The following is a 12059-nucleotide window of genomic DNA, read 5'->3' on the forward strand; positions in this document are numbered from 1 at the left end:
TACTGGCTTTGGGGGAGCCTAGGCAGTTTGGATGCTCACCTTACTAGACCTGGATGGAGGTGGATGGTCCTTAGGGCCATCCCACAGGGCAGGGAACCCTGATAGCTCTTTGGGCTGAAGAGGGAGGGGGACTTGATTTGTGGGGGGGGGGAATGGGAGGCGGTGGCGGGGAAGAGACAGAAATCTTTAATAAATAAATAAACGGGAAAAAATTACCAAAAAAATCATGTTGTTGGATAAGATAATATAAAATAGAATAATGTAAAGCATGAACAGGATATGAACAGAATTTCAAATTTTACTCTAAATGTTCTGGATTGTTTCAGAAGAGAAGCAAGCAAAACATGCTACAGGGTTCAAAGAGGCATTTATTTTTCTTCTAAATGACATAAAAAGTAAGAATTTTGTGTTTCAAGCACAACAGAATTTCAATATAGGGCATTAAACTTCATTTCTGATTTAAAAGGACTACAAATCAAAATATCTGGTAACCAGGAATTCTGACAGTTCCACAGGGAAAAAGAAAAGCTATGTTATGAACAGAGACATTTGAGGACAATGCAAGGGCTGGTGGTCAGGGGAGATCTCCTGAAGAGCTTCCTATGAGGCCTTTGCCTCCCTGCTGAGTTGCTGGAAGCACAGTACAGGCTGATGACAAAGTCTGGTATTTAGTATATTTGTTTTCTCAGAAGTGCTCTTCTGTGACAGAGCATAAGAATTTTCTTTTAATAGAATGAATTCAAACTCTAACCTGCCATGTTTGCAATGAGGAATATACTCAGGTTTCTGATTCTTTCAACAGGAAATTGTGTTTCAGTTATCAGCATTCTGGAGGCATCCTCCTTTTGATAAGAAAGATAGTTCACAAAAAAATTGAGCTAAGATAAAAGAGTAGTGTCTATTCATTGAATGACTATGATATCATTTGCAGCATGACTAGCTTGTTTTAATTTTGTGCTCAAAATTTTAAAAAAATGACCTTTTATTCAACGTGCTTCTAAACTACATTTCTGATTTGTACTATTATGTATACTTACTGAGATTAGCAGATTCATTTTAGAAGTTATTTTAAAGCAAATATTCTATTTTAAAACAAAGTGCTTACAGTCATTGAATCCTCAGTTTATTTATCATGTACTGTATAATAATAGATACATTAAATTTTTCACCTGAGATAATTGAATATAAAGCAAACACTTTTAAAAATGGAAAATTTACATAATAAGATTTTCTTTATTATTAATTGAAACAAAAATTGTGAAGATGGTGGTTTGTTGGTTTCATTAAGAATGGTATTTCTCAATAATTGACTTATGTGACTTATGGTGGATCGTTGGGTAGTGAGATAAGCAAGTATATAAATCATAGGAACTATCATATAAAAGCAGAAGAATTTTAGAATCTTCAAGTTCATCTTCAGTAAAAAAAATATATAAATGTAAGATCATTTCAAACTGCAATTTATAAAGACTGACTGCCCATATAATCAATCAAATTATGTCATATGGTGGAAAAGGGTTATTATTTCTTTATACTACCTTATATTTTTAATGCAATTAAACATTGGGAAGTTACTTCCATTGCATTTACTGAAATATGCCAAAGATTGATGTACCAATGGCCACTTGTATTTAAACAACAGATGGAAAGTTGGGAGTATAACCAGATTTGGGCATTCTGTTTTCATATTCCAGTGTTGGTATTTATTCATAAAAATGAAAACAAATCCCATTGGTAAGCTCCTTGCATACACCACCAGGAATCAATTAACTCATCATGATGGGCCAGTGGCTCAAAGAAAAATGAGCCGGGTATATGGTACAATATTTAAGCAATCAAATCCAAGGGAAAATATCTTCTCTCTCAATGCCACCTTAGTCAAACAATCAAACATATATTTGACCAAGTGCTGTTATTTCCTAGCAGAAACGTAACATACTAAGAAAATGTTCTCTGCTTAAAGAAGTGGACAATGATATGTAACGTAGAATTTCAACTAGGTTTGTTCTGTAATGTGTAATCACAATGTCTGTGCTTTGACATGTTTTGAAAGAGCACTGCCATTACCAAGCAGAGGTGGTAAGGAGGCCTGCATGTCATCACTCTGGGATCTAGAATACTCTAGAAATTACCTTGACTTCTCATTTTGTTAGAAAGATCTAACATTCAAACTATGATAACAAATTTTAATAGACTATAATGTAGCCTTTGGTAATAGGTGTGAATAAAAGATAGGAAATGAGAATGAACATACAAGTGTTATATTCCTCAATGTCTCAGATGTGAGCAGAAAATAGTTAAGTTAAAGAAAGTTATGTCTACAAGACAGGGAGAAGGAGATGTCTTCATTTTCTCAGTTTATTTTCAAGTCAATTTTGAGAACATAAATCTATTTTTAGTCATTTAAATCCCAAACTGTTGGTTGACTTGTCTCTCAATTGCTCCATATATGCAAATAAGTAACATATGAATTTTCTTGCTTTTACAGCACAACTAACTCTTTCCAAAAAATCCAGAGAACATTGCAGTATAGAAGTACAAGGATCCCAGTCCTCACTTTATGGTTTACTCCCAGGAAATAAGTCCCCTTTACGATACCAACAAGAGCTAATACAATTGTATTAGATAACCTTCATGAGCATTTACTGTGCACTGGACACTGTTAGAACTACCGTTTATTACTCGTTATATTTATTTTTCATACTTTATAAAAAGAAACCATGGACAAAACAGAGAGGATTTTCAGAATCATGTTACTATTCATAGAACTAATAAGCAGTTGGACCATAATTCATTTAAAGACTGGCTCTGGAACAGAAATGCTGCTTATCATATGTACAAACAAATGATTTAAAGTTCCTACCTCTTCCTACACAGGAACATTCATGCATGTGCACACAAGTCTCATAATTTATTTCAATGAGAAGAGAAGATAGAAGACAAATAGGTCTACTTTATACACAGATTGAATTCCAAGGGTTTCTATCCAAGTCCAAGATTTAGGCCTTACTCCTTCATCCTGACAATCAGATTGAGATTTCCATCCAAGTGACAATGTTTAATGTGTTCCTTATCTAAAAAATGACATATGTAAAACTGTGCTATTGGCATTCTGGACTTTGTGTAGCAGACCTCCCAATGTTGCTCTGAGAAAGAACTAAGAAGATTTCTACCGGCAATTTTGATCAAGCAGATAATTGTTTTTCTCTTCCTTTGCTTCATGTCTAGACAGAGGTAGAATAGCCTTCCAACTAGACTCCAGTGATGATAATTTGGGAAGGGTCTCCATCACAGTCTGTGTTAAAGAAATATACCTAAACAAGATGAAAGAAAACACAGGAAGAATATAAAGGCCATAAATTTGAACCCAGATAGCCATAAGTGATAGTATACTTAATCTTAAATTTTTTAGAATTCTAATTGACATGTTTAATACATATACCACATGCATTAGGAAAGTAAGGATAATTTTTTCATTTCAGATATTCATTCTTCTTTGGTTTGGTGACCTCAGAACTCTTATAGTATTGTGTGTGTGTGTGTTCATATGAATATGTGAGCATGCTCATTTCTGAGCATATTAGGTTGTGAACATGTATGTTTGTGTGTTTTTGTATGTTTATTCATGTGTGTGAATACTCATATAGAATCCAGAGTTCACTGTCATTTGTCTTCTTCAGCAGTTCTCTGTCTTACTTTTTCACGCAGGGTGTTTCACTGAGCCTGGAGCTCACAAACTCACATCAATTGGTCAGCAAGTCCCAGGTATCCCCTTGCCTGTTGTCCACCCCCAGACATGGGACAACCACTACCTTAATTTTGATTTGCTTTTATATGGGTGCTGCTTATTGAAACCCAGGTCATAGTGCTTGTGTGATAAACATTTATTGACTGTGCCACCTCCTACCCACTTCATTCTCATGTAGTACATGCTGAATTGTTGTGAATTATAGTCTCTGTACTGTTCTCTAATGGCTTAGACAGAATTCCTCATCAGTATATATTTTTTACCAAATTAAGAGATCTTAATTTCCTCTGTCTTTCCTCCTCTTTTCTCTAGCTTTCATGGCAAATATTTTCTCCATATCTCTGAATTTCCCTTTGTACCTTCATTACATGTGAAAATAAGTCATTGCCATTCTGTGCCTGAATTTTTTCACTTAACATAGTATACAAATGTGCCTTGCATTGATTCAGAGTTCCTTTTAATTATTTTATATAAAATATCATATTTACTTCTTCAACTTTGGATCTTGAGTTAATGTCATCTATGCTAAGAATCTAACACAGTGTTCACTAGAGCTATCAGTTTCTATTACTATAAATCTATTACAATAAAACAGTTCAGACTACATTTCTGGAAATACTTTCTATTTCATTTGGTCCCATATCTCATTCCTTTACATACCTTTTAAAAGTTATGGGGTATAAATTTGGAAAATAACTATACACATTTGAAGGTTAATATGAAAATAAATTTAATGTAGAAGTTTTATTTACTTGCAGCTAAAGCAGAAGAGGAGGGTGGGTATTTCTTAATCTCCATGGATTTTAAGCTATAAACAGACAATTAACCAGCTAGTGGTGACTATACATCAACCTGATGTAGTAAATTTTTCTTCACTTGTTTCTTATAGAAAATTTTTTTGATATTTACACTTATAGGTAGAAAACAAAACAAAATAACAACAACAACAAAACAACAAATACCCTTCATTGCAGAGTGATTATGGTATGTTTTTTGTAGGGTTAAGCCAGGCCCTTTAGGGCGGGTTTGCCTGGGGTGGTTGTTGACTTATAAATTGAGCACCACGGAGGCTGTGCTCTCTCTTTCTTTCCTACCTCCTGTGCTGCGCGGGAACTTTGGTTCTGTAAGTTTTATTTAATCATTAAAATTGTATATATTCTTTAATATTTGCCTGCATTTATTCAAGCCGATAACAGTTTTTGTGTAAAGCAGTGGTTCTAAACCTTCCTAATACTTTGAACCTTTAAAACAGTGTTTGATGTTTTAGTGATGCCCAAACATAAAATTATTTCCATTGCTACTTCATAATTCTAATTTTTCTACTATTATGACTCAAATGTAAAAATGTGATGTGCAGGATATCTGATGTGTGTTCTCTATGAAAGGGTCATTCAACCACCAAAGGAGTTCTGAACTATGGGTTGATAACAACTGATATAGAATGTGCAGTTTTGAGTGATTTTTTTGTTTGCTTTTAAAAGTATCTTCTTATAATCATAATTTGACAGGATAGCGTGTTTCCATAAAGTATTATAAACAAATTAGATCAATAAGAGTCAGGAATGCACCCAAATTTTTACCCTATGCTGGTTTAATCAACAAAAGAAGGATTTGGATTTCCTTCAATTTAGGCTAATGTTGAATGTGGGCTTCCTGCAAATCATCTTTATCATGTTGAGGTATACCTCTAATACCACAAAAGGAACTCAATGGCATTTTAAGAAGCTTTGTTCTCACATAATTATTCATCTGGGTGACTTTTTTCCTTACATGTCTTTTGTACAGATATTATGGCTTCTAATTTATATTTTTATGGAATTATATTTTGTGCAAATGTGTGTGTCTCTGCATACATTTTCCTTGTAATTTTTTGCTCTTTTTTCTTGTTGTTTATTTATTTTTTGTATTCTGATTTGTTTGCTTTGTTATATTATCATGTCTTAGATATCTGTGTGATTTCTAATAAAAGAGAGAAAGAAAGTGTATGGATTTGAGTGGGTAGGGTGTTTGGGGAGGGACATTAATTTAGTGTATGAAAGAAATTTATTTTCGTTTAAAAAAGAAATAAACTAAAACTAAATCACACATGCATACACAAACACACACACACACATACACAGTTGACTTGGGGATTATAGCCTTTGTAGATAGATGTTTAAGGTCTCTGATCCTGAACCAGTTGTTTAATTAATAGGAGCTGATTTCTTGATATCAATATTGTTAAATATTGATATTTATTATTCTGGCAGCATGAGCTAATATTTGCTTAATTCTTTATGTTTTAGAAATCTTACAAAACTAAAATCTTCAGCTAACACAGAATAGAGGCACCATGAGAGAAAATAGTAAAAGGAAAAGGCTATTGGAAATTTATATCAGGTTCCCACATAGAACAATAAAATTTGTATAAATTTGAAACATGAATATTTTAATATTCAATTAAGCATGTACTATTTCAGTTTTATATTGAAAGTTTACTCATAGCCTGTTCAAATTGTGAAATTGAGTCTGTAGTTTATGTTGATATGCTAAATCTAGGAGTTCTGGTTGTCTGGGAGAATGAGAGAAATGTGCACAGTTTCATCAAGTTTCTCTTCCTCTCCTTCATACTCAGAGAAGCACGATGCCATATCAGTTGGCTTCAGAAGACTTCTTGGGGAAACCTCCCTGCCGGGCTACAGATAAAAGAGTAACTGCTGGCTGTAGACAAATGTTTTTCTCCACTGAATATTTCAGTGACCTTTTTGATTTGCTTAATGAATACATTTCTTATTTCCTTTTCTAACACAGTAGAAAAGGCAAAAAAAAGGATCATTTTTTAAAAATTTACCAGAATGAAAAATGGTTTAAAATCCTTATTTTTAAAATGTATGGCTGTTAGAATTCATTTAGAATGACCAGCCATTTTCCCAGCCTTAAGCACCACTAAGGTTGAGAACAAATTCATTTCTCTTGATTCAACAATGGTAACACATGGACCCTCTCACACTAGTCTTTGCTCCTTTGGGGGTTCACAGAAGACATTTTCCCTTGATCCATAATAGGAACATATGGGAAACCTTCTGGTTTATTTTTGTTACCCTCTAGACAGCTTTTCATTCTCATGTTCACATAGCAGATGACATATAGAATCTGTCCGTCTGGGGGCAAAACCCTGCCTTCTGCCCCAAACCACTCAATGCATCCAGACTCCAAATAAACCCCAACACTTAAAGAAATCAAGGCCAATTGTGACAACAGAATGCTCTTAGGCATGCAACTTACAGTATGACCATCTTAATTAATGCAAAAAGCCAGCTTCATCAGTTCCCTAGCACCACTGCTACAAAGAGCCATGTCTTTAACCATGAAAACTTATTCACATACACTTCTGAATAGTTCTCAAAGGACTAAGTCTGAGATCAAATTATCTTTGGGGCTTATTCCTTCTAAGGACCATAGGAAAGGATTTTTTTTTTTGGTTTTTTTGAGACAGGGTTTCTCTGTGGCTTTGGAGCCTGTCCTGGAACTAGCTCTGTAGACCAGGCTGGTCTCGAACTCACAGAGATCCGCCTGCCTCTGCCTTCCAAGTGCTGGGATTAAAGGCGTGCGCCACCATCGCCCGGCGTAGAAAAGGATTTTTTATAGGTCTTTTTTCTTGACTTGGATTTGATTGTCTGAGTCTTGGTCTTCTTACGTCTTCCATATGTACATATACATAAATTCCATATTCTTTTAAAGCTCTGGTCATATTGTATCAGAGCCCACCACAATAAATTCATTTGTCTTTAATTTTTCTCTTTTAAGATCATTATTATAAAAATATTAACATCTTGATGTACTGAGGTTTAGGGATGTCTATATATGGCACGTTATACTCTACAGTGTAATTCAATCCACGCATCTAATAACATGAAACAAAATTGGTTTATTCTGTTTTCCTTTTCTTTTTATTATTTGAGAAGTCTAGGCCTGCATGTAATGTGTTTTGATCAAACCTACCCCTTAATACAAATCATCCAATTTCCTCCCATTTTTTTCAGCACTAGTCTTTCTAAATTTCATGTTTTGTTTTTAAATAACCACTGAGTCCACTTAACTGCTGGCAGTATGTACATCCCTGTGGGCCCACCTATTAGACCACAGGTAAGATATTGGATCAGCAGCCTTGTTTCTTAACAAAACAGACTCTTCCTATTCTAGTATCTATCAACTTGTAGTAGCTCTTCAGCTATGTGGAGGACATCGTGAACACCTCCTTTCTCCATGCTAGGATTTCTTTGGCTTGATCTTGCACACATGCCACCATGACAAGTGTTTGTTTCTGTATTCAAATGCACTGTTGGATTTAGAAAGCACTGACTTATTATAGGCATCTACTGCCTCTGGATATTATAATCTTTCTATTCCCTTTTCTACTGCGATCCCTGAGTCTTAGAAGTGTGTGTGTGTAGTGTGTGTGTGTGTGTGATCTAGATGTGCCATTATAGTGGTTTTTACATCCTGACTGCAGTTTTTTTTACATCTTGACTGCAGTTTCTTCATACTCCCTCCCCCACAACCCTTCTCCCCCCATATCCATTAATTCTCCATCCATTTCCCTTCAGAAAAGAGCAAGCCTCCTAGGAATACCAACTGAACGTGGTATATCAAATCACAGTAGACTAGAACATGCCCTCATGTCAAGGGTGACTAGTCAACACAATGGGATGAAAAGGGTCCCAAAAGAATGCCAACTAGTAGGAGACAGCATATGCTACCACTCTCAGTAGACTCACAAGAACACCAAGCTGTAAAATGATAATACATAAGCGAAGGATTTAGATCAGACCCATTGGGGCTCCCTGATTGTTACTTCAGTCTCTATAAGCCCCTATGAGTCCTGGTTTATTGATTCTATGTTCTGTGGTGTTCTTGATTCCTCTGCATCCTATAATACTTCCTCCTTTACTTCCATGGGATGCTCTAAGCTCTGCATAATGTTTGGCTGTGGGTTTCTGCATCTGTCAGTTGTTGGATGGAGTCTCTCTGATAGTCATCATAATCTTTTATTCTCTGCATATTGACATGCGGATATCTTTGTTCACCATCATCTACTGATAATTTCTGGTCAGAGCTGAGAGATTCAATGTTCTATTGGCATGCTTATAACTTATTTAGAAGTTGATTTAATACTATATTTACTTTGTACAATAATAGTGATGGGATCTCCCCTAGAGACTTTGAACTCTCTTATCATACTTGGCTCGTATAAAGGTGCAGGCTGCCGGGCAGTGGTGGTGCATGCCTTTAATTCCAACACTTGGGAGGCAGAAACAGGCTGATCTTTGTGAGTTCAAGGCCAGCCTAGTCTACAAGAGCTAGTTTCAGGACAGGTACCAAAAACTCAGAGAAACTCTGTCTCAAAAATCCAATAAATAAATAACTAAAAATAAAAAATAATGGTGCAGGCCATCAGCTTTACATTGTGACACAGGCTGCAAATCCAATCATAAGGTGGTTGGTTAGCTCTATAGCATTCATGCTATTATTGTACCAGTGGACATATCTTGCTAGATCAGTTGTCACTGTAGATCAAAGGCTTCAGAGCTGGGTAAGACTCATGGTGACTTTCATCTGCCACTGGTGTACAGTCTTCCAGAAACAAACGGGCAGGTGAGCATTCAAATTCACAGCAGTTGTAACAGCATGCACAAGTCCTATACAAGCTCAAGATAGACAAAACAGTAGCATGGAGCAGGGAGGTGAGAATAAAGACCATCTCTAGCTGAGGAGTTGTTGGTAACTGGTAGTTGCTACGGAGGGGAGAGTTAATTGTCTTTAATGATGTAGAGACTGTTAACTCTTACACTTTCCCATGGATGGCCATGAACCCAATAGCATACTGTCAGTATTAATTGTATGGGAAGAGTTTTAAAAAATGAATAAGGACAAAATCTTGGTTAGGTGTGGAATGAGGGGTAGATATTTGGGAAGACACTTGGGAGGGGATGAATATGATAAAATGCAATAGTTTCAAAGGATTAAAATACTTTAAGAATTGCTCAGGCATTTGAGTTTCTCTTTAGAAGGCTTACTGTTTCGTTCTATACCCTCATTTTTGATTGGGTTGTTGTTTACTTGATGCCTACTTTTTATTTATTTGCATACTGTACTATTTATAGTTAGTAAAAATTTTTGTCCCTCTCTGTAAGTTTATTCTTCACTAAAGCGATGGTATCTCTAGATGTTCAGAAGCTTTTCAGTTTCCAGAGGTTTCAGTTACAACTTATGGTTTTAACATTGATAAGACCCTAGGGTCCTGTACAGAAAGCCCTTTATATAGTTACATGTTAAATAAAATTCTCTTGTTTCTCTACTAATAGATTCAGGAAAGAAATATTTGGGTGGGTACAAACCCAAGAACACTTACTTTGAGGCCTTTTATCCTTTTGGAGTTGAATTTTATGCAGGGTGAGACCAAAGACTCTAGTCTCATTATTCCACATGTATAGGTCCAGGTTGATGGGCACTATTTATTGAAGATGTTTTTTTTTTCTCCAATGTGTACTTTTGGCCCCTTTGTTAAAAGCAAAGCAAAACAACAAATAAGCAAAACCAAACAGAAAACCCTCATAGCTGCAGTAATGTGAGCCTTTATGGGGTTCTTCCCATTCTACTGCATTGATCACTGACTCTGTTATTATGTGTACGGGAGACCCAGCCAATCACCTTGCTTGCACGGGGTGGGGTCCCCCGAGAATATTTTTTACTTATAAAGATTGCGGGGCGTGCTCCCCATCTGCCCTTCTGTTTTCCTGTTCTCCGCTGGAACTTTTGGTTCTGTAAGTCTATTTCCCCATTAAAGCTGTATATATTATTACAATTTTTGTCTGAGTTCATTTAAGCCGCTATAATATGTCATTGCCAGTCTGTTTTATTATCATAGCTCTGTGGAATAGTTTGAAATCAGAGACAGTGATATTTTGGGGAGTAATTTTATTTTCAGAAATGCTCTGGCTATTCTGGGGCCTTTGTGTTTTTATATCAGACCTAAGATTATCTTTCAATTTCTGTAAATGAGATGACTCTGTAGTTAAGAGTTCTCTCTGGAAGCTAAATAAGAAGGTGACCCCAAAGAAAAACATATAGTCATCTGCCTGGATATGGGAAGTAGACAAGATTGCCGGGCAAAAACTGGGAACTTGGGGGTGGGGTGGCATGGGGCTAAGGGGAAATGGGGTGAGAAACGTGAGAAGGGGAGGATGCAGGGAGCTTGGGGGAATGGGATGGTTGGGATAAAGGAAGGATACAGGAGCAGAAAAATATATATCCTAATTAAGGGAGCCATCTTGAGATTGGCAAGAGACTTGACTCTAGAGAAGCTTGCAGGTGTCCAGGGAGCTGTCCCCAGATAGTACCTTGGGCAACTGAGGAGAGGGAACCTGAAATGACCCTATCCTATAGCCATACTGATGAATATCTTGCATATCACCTTAGAACCTTTATCTGACGATGAATCGAGATAGAGACAGAGACCCAAATTGGAGCACCGGACTGAGCTCCTAAGGTCCGAATGAGGAGCGGAAGGAGGGAGAACATGAGCAAGGAAGTCAGGACCACGAGGGGTGCACCCACCTACTCACTGTGACAGTGGAACTGATCTATTGGGAGCTCACCAAGGCCAGCTGGACTGGGACTGAATATGCATGGGATGAGACCTGACTCGCTGAACATGGCAGACAGTGAAGGCTGATGAGAAGCCAAGGACAATGGCACTAGGTTTCGATCCTAATACATGAGCTGGCTTTGTGGGAGCCTAGCCTGTTTGGATGCTCTCCTTCCTGGACCTGGATAGAAGTGGGAGGACTTTGGACTTCCTGCAGGGCAGGGAATCTGGACTGTTCTTCAGTCTCCAGAGGGAGGGGGAATCAGGGGTGGGGGGAGAGGAGTGGGGAGAAGGTGAGGGGAGTGGGGGGGGGGGAGAGGAGTGGGGAGAGGAGGAGAGAAATGGGAGGCAGGGACGAGGGAGAAATTTTATTAAAAAAATAAGAAAATAAATAAAAGTAAGTGCTAATTGATAATAAGGTTAAGCTAATAGATCAAACTTTTATAATTAATATAAACCTCTGAGTGTTTATTCAGGAACTGCTGGACAGGAAAAAAACACTTACATATTTACTGTTATGTGAAATACTAATTTTACTAGGCTCCTGTTTTGGTTAAATCGGGCCACCCACAGGAACTGGACTGTCCTGATATCCCAAACATGGCATGGATTCCTTGGCATGTTCCTTCTATGAAGCCTCTCAGTAACAAGTATGAAACATCCTTGCTAAAGCATACAGTCAGC

This window comes from Microtus ochrogaster, chromosome 8 (genome assembly GCF_000317375.1).
Source record: "Microtus ochrogaster isolate Prairie Vole_2 chromosome 8, MicOch1.0, whole genome shotgun sequence".
NCBI classification, from domain to species: domain Eukaryota; kingdom Metazoa; phylum Chordata; class Mammalia; order Rodentia; family Cricetidae; genus Microtus; species Microtus ochrogaster.